This window comes from Quercus suber, unplaced genomic scaffold (assembly GCF_002906115.3).
Source record: "Quercus suber isolate HL8 unplaced genomic scaffold, Cork oak 2.0 scaffold_601, whole genome shotgun sequence".
NCBI lineage: Eukaryota > Viridiplantae > Streptophyta > Magnoliopsida > Fagales > Fagaceae > Quercus > Quercus suber.
Window position 1 is genome coordinate 185,176 of NW_027070045.1, and position 12,748 is coordinate 197,923.

Genomic DNA, 12,748 nt, shown 5'->3' on the forward strand with positions numbered 1-12,748 from the left:
ATGATGAAATCCTAAATGCCTTCATTGCCACTGTAAATCCTACTGAAGGGATTATTGAAGATGTGGATGAAGAAGAGGAATTGGTGGTGTCTAAGTTTGAAAAGATGTATGAGCAAGATGACATCCACACAGCCTATGCAAAGTTATACAAGGTCTTAGGAAAACACGAGAAGTTGTATAGGTTGGCCACCAAGAATCTTAGTGAAGTGGAGCTTGAACGAGAAAAAATTTCCACAAAATTTGATGAAGCCAATCAGAACATTGGAGCTCTGAGATTTGAGAATAATTTCTTGGCTGAGAAGACCAAGAAGCTTGAGGCAGAACTATTCCAAGTCAAAGCTCAGTTGGAGAGGACTTCCAGTGCAAAGCTTGATGAGATGCTTAATCTTCAGAATTCTGCTTTCTATCAAAAATGGTAGTACTAGAAGTAGCAATACTAGGAGAAGAGAAATCATACCCTAAAATGGTTTAATACTGGACATACTCGACCAAATTGCTATAAGTGGTTCGCCACTCAACAGAGCAATAGCATGATCTCGTTGAGAAACCAAAATTAGTTTACATCCTCCTTTGCTCCTCTTGGAGATCTTCTCAAAGCCCTTATGTTCCTTTCAAACTTGAACGGTTTCAATTCTTCCCTTTCACCACTAGAACAAGGGTTTGCTAAACAGAAAGGTTCTTCCAAGGTGTGGAAGGAAAAAGGCTCCAAGTGATTTAGTTACTATTTTCTCTCTCTCCCCCTTCTTGTTTTTGTTTTTGCATTACTTGTGTGTTTTGCTTTCTTGTTTTGAGTTAGTCTAGTTTAATGCATTGCTTTGTTTAACATGTTTGTGTTTGTTCATTTTTTAGTTTTAATTTATTTTTTTTCATAAAAAATTGAAAAATCAGAAAAAATACAAAAACAGTAAGTGAGCATGTACATTGGTACTTGTGTACTTTGGATGGCCATTGAAACAAAATTTTCTAAACTTTGTATCATTTATAGCTTAGATGAGCATCTCTATGTACAACTAAGCAAGTGAGCTTTGTGGCTCATGTTTGTGATTAGTAAGATTAAGTAATCTCTTATACTTAACACTCGTGTCACTCTTTTTGATGGGAAGGATTAGAAAATCCCAAGAGAAATGCATAAATAACCATCTCACTACTGTTGCCTGCCAATCGTGAAATGACATTTGTATGCTTCAACATAGCAAAAGTGGAATGTCAAATGCTTAACATCGTTGGGTATTTCTTTTCTATCTCTTATATGCCTATGCAAGGTTTGCTTAAAAGAAAAAGATGCAACGAAAAATTAAAAGCAAAAAGAACTAAAATGCTTTATACATGATTGCAAGCATATATTCTAAGAGTTGTGGAAGTCATAGGATGTACATCGAAGGTGATAGTCCCCATCAAACAGTTATGGTTGTGTGTGAGTTAAAGTGTTTTTCTCATATCTCAAATCGTCATAACATATAGACACTAATGCAATCTTGCAATGTTTTTCACACACAACAAGCAATATTCTTTGCTACCTTTGATACATGTGTAGGTACAATGTGATTTGACCATCATAAGGAATACTTGTGTTAATGTATGCTCACTAACTATCTTAACTTGTTTTTGAAATATAAAATTGGTTAGACTTGTTTAGTGTGTGTGTGTGTGTGTGTGTGTGTGTGTGTGTGTTTTAGGTCTGTGTGCTTGACATTTTTCTTCTTGAAAGATGATTTTGAGAGCTTAAAATGTTGTTTAGATCATTGGTTGTATAACATGCTTGATTGCATTCATGTCTGTGTTTTTCTCTTCTTGAAAAACTATTTTTAAGCAATCTTGACAGCTGTTGAACACCTCTCGATAGCTAGGCTATCTATCGAGCCCCTTCATCTGCTTTTTATCTCACTCTCGACAGCTTCTCGATAGCTACCTTAATCCATTGAGATCCTTTTTTTATGTACACCTCTCAACAGATTCTGGACAACCCTTCGACAGCTTTTTCACACGTTTTAATCTTCAATACCTCTTGACACCTCTCGATCTGTCGAGATTTATGAAGTTTCTATATAAAGAATCTGCATGATTTTTATTCACTTCTCCTTAATTTCTCTCAATAGTTTTTGTCTCTTCACCTCCTAAAACCTCTCTCTCACACTCCAAACCTTCAACCTAAGTGTTCTTCGGCCTTTGTGTGAATTTTCTACTTCTGGTATGTCTCTTTTTCATTCTTTCATCATGCATTTCATGTTTTTGAACTAACTTTTGGGGTTTTTTGTTGAAAATTTGGGGTTTTTCAAAATTGTTGGGTTTTCACAAAATTTTTGGGTTGGTTTTTGTGAAAATGCTTTAAATCATCATGCAGTGCATCTCATTTGCATTATAACAATGTTTCATGCATTTTAGATGTATGTTTACTTTGTTGCAATGATTGTGTGCTGGTAGGTTTAGATTGGGCTGAGCCAATGATGTATTTAAGTTTGCATGTCACACGTTCATGCATTTTTTACGCATACATACCTTCAAGTTTTGTATTCTTATATATTGTCTTGTTGGTGCTTTTCTGATTGTCTCTCTCTTTCTTGCATTAGTCTGCTCTATGGCACCCCAAACTCAAATCCACTCTGTCCTAGAACCTTCTTCATTCTGGGACATCCACTTCTTCTAACCCTAAACCTTCTCATGTACAATTCCATGATGATAAAGCCCGAAAGGACTTTTCGAAGAACTTTTCTCGACCTCGACAAGGCATTCATTCAGAACGGCAAGTCATCTTATCGAATTTTTCTGATACTAACCTACACACTGTCATTCACAGTAGAGGTTTGGGGTCACTATGTGACATCTCGGTCACTTGTCCCTCCGTGATCATACAAGAATTTTACTCCAATATGCACGAAATCAATACTTCTGTACTTCATTTCTTCTCTCGTGTTCGAGGTACGCACATAGTAGTTACTTTGGATATTGTATCCGAGGTAATACACATTCCTAGGGTAGCACATCCTGACTACCCTAGTTGTGCTTGTCTGTAGACTATGTCCAAAGACGAACTCCTGTCTCTCTTTTGTGAGACACCTTTATCTTAGGGTGATTGTCAAAACACCCCTTGCTCGGGCTTTGCAAAAGGTCCAAGATTCCTGAACATGGTGATGACATTTATTCTTCATCCTCTGTCTCACTATAACTCCCTTATAGAACCTCGTGCTTGATTTTTGTTATCCCTCTTAAAGGATATCTCTATCGACTTCCCTTTTTACTTCATTCTATCCCATATAGATGTCTATAGGGATACGGCGACCCGTGATAAGCTCATTTTTCTTTCGGCTATCATGCAGATCTTTTGCCATTTTTCTATCTCCTTTCCCAAGTCTCCTTACTTCATGATTATGTGTGCCATAGATGCAGTTACCATTCGACGAAGCAAGGCATAGCTCAGATCGAGGCGGCCATGAATAAAGACAGTGAGTCCTCTAGCTTCTACCTTTCCATCCACCTTCGCTCCTTCGTCTTCTGCGGGTGGAGTGACACTTGAGGCCATCATGGCATAGCTTGTGAGAATGGATGCTCGCCTTGACACACTCAGTGATGAGTTGTGTTAGGTGAACACCCGTGTTGGTCATATAGCACGACGACAAGCTGTCATGGGTGGTTTCACTATTGCTTCTTCTCCATTTCCACAGGCTTCTAAAGATGAGAGTGACGATGGGTCCAACAGTGATGATGCTGATGAGGATGATGGTGCTAGCTCACTTAGTGATGATGAGATGTCTACTTGATGTACTTACCCTTTGTCACTCTTGACAAAAAGGGGGAGTAGTTTTGATATGAGAGTGGTCATACATAAGGGGAGGGTTAGCATAGGAGATGTTTGTGATAGGGGGAGTGTTTATGAGGGATGTAGTGAGGAATTTTTTTATCTTTTCTTTTCTTTTCATTTTAGATACATTATTTTTGTAAATTGGTCTTGTGATCACTTAGTGATAGCAGACCTTGTACTTATGTTAATATATATATTGAGGTTGTTATTACTTTCTTTCACCTATCTTTACATGTGTTGTTTCTTCTCTCTATTTATGCACATGATTCTTATATCTTGTATACAATCTTTTATTTCTGGTTCACACTAAGATGCCTTGATGAGTTTTGTTTAAAGTGCTTTAGAAATACAAGTTGTCAAAGTCTTCTTGTCATGAACTCTCTTCTTGTAAAGTTTTTCAAGGGTTTGTGTTAGGATAGATTTTAATGTATTCAACAAGTAAGTATAAGTTAAGCGATTTATGACTTTTCTCATATGTTCATTTGTTTGTTATGGTTTTGTCACGGATTTCCAAAGGGGAAGATTGTTAGGACATATGTGATTTAATGTTAGGAACATATGTCAAATTAGAATTGGCTAATCCTTTGACAAAACTCACTTTACTTATAATTGGGTAGATCCAAGATGTATTTAATGCTTCAAGGAACAAGGTTTCAAGTTCTAATGTTAAATCCATGCAAATCTGTCCAAGAAACAAGTGAAGAAGTGTTAGATTTTAAATCTCGACAGCTAGTATCTATCGAGGTTTAAAAAGCTGTTAAAGCGCGATGCTCGACATCTATCTCGATAGATACCTTATTTGTCAAGGTTTATAGAATACAGTTTTTCAGAGTTGATTTTCATCAAATCCGTGTGTATATGTTTGGGCTTTCTTTTCTCATGGCCCTAAACATATATAAGGATTATTTTAAGGGCCATCAAAGGTTGCGCAAGTGTGAAGCAAAGTTTTGTTTATGCAAATTGTGATCGGTAACAGAATTTGCCCTAGGTCATCTTTCTCTTGAAAAAGTTGCTGTGTTTGTACACCATAGGGTTTTGTAACCAAAGAGCTTCGTGATCTTCATCGTATTAATGAACTAATGAACTTTGCAGCCAACATCTTTCTCAAGTTGGTGATTAAGTAGCGTACTAGGATCCGCGCATCTATTGGTGAGTCATGTATTGGGAGCCATGCATTAAAAGGAAAGATTGTCACTACATAACAAGTCCAATTAGGTATTGGAGTAAGGGTTCAACTGTAGGTTGGTATAAGATACTAGGATTCCTTTACTTGTAACCACTTGTTGTGTTAATAGTGAATTTTCGAGAGTGGTGACCTTAAAATCACCCGATGAGGTTTTTGCCATTAGGTTTTCCCCATTCGTAAACAAATCACCCTGTCAATTTAATTTCCGCTGCATTTAGTTAATTGGTGATTTGTTTGTGCTACCACGCGTATTGCATGCTAATTGAATTAATTAATTAACTTGGCTAATTAATTTGTTAATTCATTACAAGGGGTCAATACATTCTTGGCCTATCAATGAAGATCTCCACCCATGGTAGGAAAGATAAGATTATCAATCTCGGGTTCACCTATGATGGTAGCAAATTCCTCAATAGTGGGACATAATTCTCTTTTGTTGAAGTGAAATACATGTTGAGAAGGAATCCAATAGTTGGCAACAGCACGAAGAAGAGGCTGATCCACCCTAATTTGATGGTAATGGATGATGCAAGAAAGGCCATAGGGAGCAATAGAATCCTTGAAATCGGGACCAAGCTTCCTAGTCTAAGTGGAGACATCAAGAGGAGAGTTTTCTGCATTGGGAGACCTCAAAAAAGTGTTCTATAGGTTGGAAATACATTAATGAGGGTTTTGGACTAAAATAGCTACTTTTATACATTAATGAGGGTTTTTTTTATTCGCAGTCCACGTACGCCGAATCAACCCTGTGTACGCAAAGTCAAAGCTGCATACGCAGGCTCATTTCCACGTTCGCACAGCACTTGGCAGAAGCCCATGTTCCCCTGTTTTGAATAGAGTTTTCTACTCCCAAGCATTTCTAGGGTTCCTGTGACCTAAAGAACCATTCAAGACACATTCCAAGCAATAGGTTGTAAGCATCAAAGAAGCAAAGTTGTATAGAAACGTACAATTTATCATTATCTTGTAAATTAAGTGCTAATTTCCAATCAAAAGTATAAATGTAAAAAGATGTTCCTAAATACAATCCTTTGTCTCAAACTAAACTCAAATGTCTACTAAAAGGAATAAAAAAAAATTAAAAGCGAAAAAAGAAAAGAAAAGGCTATGTGTTGTTTGTTGTATATATGTTGTGACTGCAAGAGATCAACGGTGCCGCCTCTTCCTTGGCTAGTAGCTAGGAGTTGCCTCTGAATCCTCCTCATCACCACCACCCTCATCAGCATCATCATCATCACCATCGCCTGGGTGGACCGCTCCATGAGGACCATATAGCTCCCTCAAATAGTTGGTCACCTCCAACTTAAGATTCCCAGCCAGCTATACCAACTCCTCATGCTCTTGGATAGTGGGCTGCAATTTAAATAAAGAAGAGTTAGTGACTAAAACAAGAAAAGCAATTTGGCACCGCTTGAGTGTTGGGAGAAAAAGGATAGCCCATGACATTAGGGTTACGAGGCACGACACGCTCCCTAGCAAAGCCATTCGGGCCATAAGCATAGACCGTTCAAGGGATATATGGAGGATCAATGGGCTCACCGACAGCAAGTCCCCACTATTACAATTTCCTACATTAGGGGTCATGACAAACAAATAAAAGAGAGAGAGAGAGAGAGAAGAAGTACAAGAGTTTGAGCATATACCTGAACAGTAAAAGAAGGCATGAGGCGAGTTATGTTGAACACCTCATAGTCCAACCCCTTAAGAAGCCGCTTGGCATAGGAAACACCACTCCCCCATGAGTTGTATTAAACATCAGTCATAGAGTGTGGGGCAAGCATGAACTCAGATGGGTCCATCAAAATCTGTAGGTCATCCCTACCCACCAACTAGCTCCTCACCTTCTCTACCAAATATAAAGCCCTCAAGCCCATTCCTTCAAAAGGTCAAGTAATCTCTGAAGCAATAAGAGTAGTAAGCTCTAAGTCTCGAGTATCAAGAAGGGGCTGGCCGACCCACGGGGCCCAGTTTACCTATAAAGGCACAAGGTTAGGAAGAGAGTATCCTAAGGGTAATATAGAAAGAAGCATGAACAACTAGAACTCTTAAATTTACCTTATCTAAAGTTAATCCTACAAGATGTACCCTCACTTGATGAAAATCCCTTAAAACTAGGTCAGTGCCCAGAGTTATGAGACCATACCTAACAACTCACTGCTGTAAAGAGAAGCATAAACCATAAGTTAGATGCAAGATGACAATTTTTTAGATAACACAGTTTGCAAGGCTATAAGCTACAGGTGAAAGTGTAAAGAATGGAAAGAGAACTAACCTCAAGGTGCTTCCAAGGCCCCACAAGCTATGGAAAAGTTCCTCGGTTGAGAGTGGCGAAGGTGGAGTAAAGATGGGCAAGACATGCCTACCCTAAGTTGGCCCTCTGCGCCTCTCAAAAGTCCTGAAAGAGGGTCAACCACCTCAATGACATCGCTTGCCAACCATTAGCAAAGAGATATGCCCCCAACAAGTGGAGAAGGAAAGTGCTAGCCATACAAACACACTCCTTCGTGGTCCTCTGTGGGAGGAACATGTAATCTGACTCCAAGTCAAAGTAGCGAATGGTCTCAGTATAGTACTTCCTCCCCAACATGTCAAGACCCAACTGGATGCCCGATGCGTTGTCCAAACTGATGATGGCCCCTTCGAAACTAAGGCAAATCATGTGGTAAAAGTCGTATGGAGTCACCGTCATCTCTCACTCAACAATATGAAAGGTGTGGGTAGTATCCCACCACCTCTCAATAAGGCACTACACCAAGGTAGCACTCGTAGACTTCTCTAGAAGAAGACCAATGATAGGCTCAAAGCCCGCCTCCTAGATATAGCCTCTGGTTTCAGGGACAAGAAGATTGTACCACTCCACCACCTTTTTAGTGCTTCCCCTACTAGCAGTAAAATAAAAGATGACCTTTTTAGTGCTTCCCCAAGCATTTACATAGCCAAAAACACATTTAAACCAAAGATCAGAGAGAAACTTAAAAATGAAAAAAAAAATGAAAAAACTTACAAATTCACTAATGGGAATGTGGTTCTCCGGCCGGTATATCAATGGTGGAGGTCCCACCAACCTTGTGGCTCCGCTCCAACAGGTGAGATGAAAGGCATCGGAAGATAGGACGTAGGAAGATTTCTTAGGCTTGGGTGCCATTGAATAAGATGACGAGAGAATGAGAGAAAATGAAAAAAATGAAAGGTTAAGAGAATTACGAAGTGAGGAAAAGAGAGAGGGGAGAGAGGTTCTTGTAGAGAGAAAAGAGAGAGGAGTTATGAAGAATATGAAAAGGCGAGGGGAGAGAAGAGAATGAGGAATAAGAAAAGAAACGATTGGTAATCGTTGGGAAATGAAAAGGTGGGAACACAACTAATGGCTAAACTACGTGTAGTTTAGTCATGAACAATATAAAAAAATTAAAAAAAGAAAATCTTTCTTTCAAAAAAGAAGAACATCTCAAGATTACCCTAATTTAGCACAAATTATCAAAGGACTCCCAGTGAGCAGTAAAGGAAGTAGAAAACTTTTCCCTCATTCAAGCACATCAGAACCATCCATAGTGGTTCAAGCACATCAAGAACCATCCCCAGTGGTTCAAGCACATCAAAACCTTCCCCAGCGAATCAAGCATATCAAGAACATCATCCTCAATAAGGAAGCAAAAGATTCTTCCTCAATGTCCCAAGCATCTCAAGTAACACCTTCGGTAAAGGAAGCAGACGATTTTTCCTCAAATTGATCAAACCTATCAAACATCATCCCCATAAAGGAAGCAAAAGATTCGTCCTAAATATTTCAATCATCTCAAGCAATACTCTCGATAAAGGAAGTAGAAAATTATTCCTCAAAAAGGATCAAACCTATCAAATATCATCCTCATGAAGGAAGAAGAAGACTCTTCCTCAATAATTCAAGCATATCGAGCATCATTTCCATGAAGGAGGCAAAAGATTCTTCCCCAATGGACCCAAGCACATTAAAGCAAATCCTCTGTAAGGAAGTAGAAGATTCTTCCCCAAAATATCCCCAGTAAGGAAGCAAAATATTCTTCCCTAGTAAGTCCCATACACCAAAAAAATCCCTCACAAGGAAGCAAAAGATTCTCCCATAAAATCCTCAGTAAACCATATAGGAAGTAAAAGATTCTTCCCTAACCATATAGGAAGTAAAATATTCTTCCCTAATGGATCACACATATATACTACTCCTTAATGAGTCCATCCATATTACTCCTCAGCGAGTTTTTCATCTCTAAACAAGTTGTGAGAGGTAGAAGATTCCTTTCTATCTACTCCTTAACGAGTTCTTAACCATCTCTAGTGGATCCTACTCTTGCACATATCCTCTGGGAATTGAACATGTAAGCACGGTAGAAAAATGTAGAGATAGTGATAGAGAAAAAGGCAAAGGCCAACCCGAGGCAAGAGCCCCACCAATAAAGGTAGAGAAAGAAGTGAAGAAGACATGAGGAACAAGTCACCTAGAGAAGTTTAAGGCAAGAGCCCCGGATGGACACCACAAAGATTATATTCTTTTGTTTTTTGCTGGGTTAGCTCGTAAGAGCACCCTTGTTTGTTTTCTTTTTTCTTTTTAAGTGACTCTAGGATAGTGAGTCACTTGCTATTTGCTTACAAGTGGCAAAACAGGTTCTGGGATAGTGAACCTATCGTTGCTCGCTTCCCGAGTGACAAAGGTGGGACTTTAAACAAATGAATCCCAAGCATATCGAGCATCATTTCCATGAAGGAGGCAAAAGATTCTTCCCCAATGGACCCAAGCACATTAAAGCAAATCCTCTGTAAGGAAGTAGAAGATTCTTCCCCAAAATAACCCCAGTAAGGAAGCAAAATATTCTTCCCTAGTAAGTCCCATACACCAAAAAAATCCCTCACAAGGAAGCAAAAGATTCTCCCATAAAATCCTCAGTAAACCATATAGGAAGTAAAAGATTCTTCCCTAACCATATAGGAAGTAAAATATTCTTCCCTAATGGATCACACATATATACTACTCCTTAATGAGTCCATCCATATTACTCCTCAGCGAGTTTTTCATCTCTAAACAAGTTGTGAGAGGTAGAAGATTCCTTTCTATCTACTCCTTAACGAGTTCTTAACCATCTCTAGTGGATCCTACTCTTGCACATATCCTCTGGGAATTGAACATGTAAGCACGGTAGAAAAATGTAGAGATAGTGATAGAGAAAAAGGCAAAGGCCAACCCGAGGCAAGAGCCCCACCAATAAAGGTAGAGGAAGAAGTGAAGAAGACATGAGGAACAAGTCACCTAGAGAAGTTTAAGGCAAGAGCCCCGGATGGACACCACAAAGATTATATTCTTTTGTTGTTTGTTGGGTTAGCTCGTAAGAGCACCCTTGTTTGTTTTCTTTTTTCTTTTTAAGTGACTCTAGGATAGTGAGTCACTCGCTATTTGCTTACAAGTGGCAAAACAGGTTCTGGGATAGTGAACCTATCGTTGCTCGCTTCCCGAGTGACAAAGGTGGGACTTTAAACAAATGAATCCCATGAAGCTCTTCGAAGCTGTACCTCACCCCATGTACGCGTGATGTGTGTTGTATACGTGGGTTGGGCCCAAGCCATACGTCGAAACAAAATGATTTGTCTCTTATTCTTTTGATTCTGTTAGCAAAGCTCACAAATCAAAAGAGGGGCATCTATAGACACTGCATTTTGTACCGTTTACGACTCGAGCACCCATGACCCATTGATGCTTGAACTCTAAGGCCTAAGGCCAGTTTAGAGCCCAATTAGATATTAAATTGACTTGAAAATGGTTAAAATGAAAAATATAACCTTTTTAAATGAGCAAAATTCTATTTTTGAAAATAAAATTACCAAAGAGGCCCTCGGCCTACGTACGTGGGTCACAGCCTACGTACGCAAGCTAAAGCATCCGTACGGAACACATTCTTACGTACACAGCAAGGGTTTCAAAAGCATAAGAAAGGAAAGTTTTCTGCAATAATAGCTGAGATTTGAAATGAATCCCACATCATCTGGGGGTTGTTCCAAACCCTATTTTTTCAACTATAAAAAGCCTTACATGGTACATTTTCAGAACACACAGAAATCCCATGAGAAAAACCTAAGATTTACTAGAAAATAATGAATCAAAATGGAGTATTTCACAAAACACCCTCAAGTCTTTTTTATTTGATTGGGACCCTTTTTGGCCCTAATCCTTTGAGTTTAAGATTACTAATCACTATTTTATTGAATTGTGATAGATTTGACTGAGGGAAATAGTCAAAAACTCAAGCCTAGGAGCTTTTGCTTTAAGGTATTCTTTTGAACTTTTCTTTTTTCTTATTCTGCTTTTAATCTTTCTTTAATCTTTTTCTTTGTTTTGTTTATGTTTATATATGTTTATATATGTTTTGTTTAGGTTAGTTTTAGGCTTTCTTTATGTTTTTTAGCATTTTAGGTTGCTAGATTTACGTTTTTCTATTTTGTTTGGTTTCTGCTCTGTTTCTATGTTAATTAGGTTTCCTAGGTAAGGATCTGCATACACATGATCTTGCCAACACATGCCGACCTGTTCTAGCGTGTGTAATGTCATTACCCAGAAATCCTAATTTTTGTTTGTTTTGTAACTGCTTTCACATGTTTTTTCTGTGTAGCCTCTTTTCCATATATTTTAAGCCCCATAACTACTTGTCCATCTTTTAACATGTTTGTTTGTTATCACATGTTTAAATTAGGGTTTTATACTTGTTTCTTGCTTCGATGCCATGAACATGCATTCACATGCCCATTCATGATGCCATAGGTGCTGAGGTGCTGCAATGTAAGTAAGGTAAGTCATGCATTCACATGAATATGCATGTTTATTGTTTAATCCCCCCTTGATATATGTGTATTAAGTTGATGCCTTGTTTTGATTTATGATGTAATTTGCTTTGTTGCCATGTTTGGGTTGCTGCCTTACCTTGAGATGTATGATAGGGTTTCACATGCTAAGGTTTCTCATATGTGTTTTGCTCTTTATTGCTTTAAGGATGGATTTGTGTTTTGGGATGAATGATGCCATGATTGTATGCTTAGATGTGTGCTGTTGTGTGTGAGAGTATAGATGCAAGTGTTGAACATGTTTTGAATAAGGTTAGGATGTAAGACACAATGGTGGGAGGCTAACCTTAAGGTTAGGCGATCTTGGGTGCCTAACACCTTCCAAAGAGCGTACCTAAACTCTGAACCCATATTCTAGTAGTAAGACCAAAGGTCCTTCCTCGAAAGGACACTATATTCATGGTTCCTAAACCATATAACTAAGTGGCGACTCCGACACTCTTTCCCTTGTGCCCACATTACCTAAGCGTGTGAATTTTAATGCAATGGTTGATAAAGATAAGAGTGGGCAGTCCGAAGAAGAAGTTCCCAACAGGGTAAACCCCTTATAATTCCTTAATGCACTTAGTGTAGGAGGTACTTCTAAAGGGCTGTCTTATGTGCGAGTAGAGATGAATGGGAATGGGGCTGAGGCAATGCTTGATACTAGTGCTACCTACAATTTTGTTGATGAACACATGGTCCAACAGCTTGGTCTGAAAGTGAGTAAGTGTCCAAGTAAGATCAAGTCAGTAAACTCAAAAGCAAAACCTGTATCTGGAATTTTTTTTGGTGTGAAGTTTAAGGTTGGCAAATGGATAAGAAAGATGAAATTCCTGATTATGAAGTTGGATAACTTTGATGTAATTCTGGGTGATGAATTCTTTGTGGCTGCCAAGGCTGCCTTACTGCCAATCATTGGGGTGATA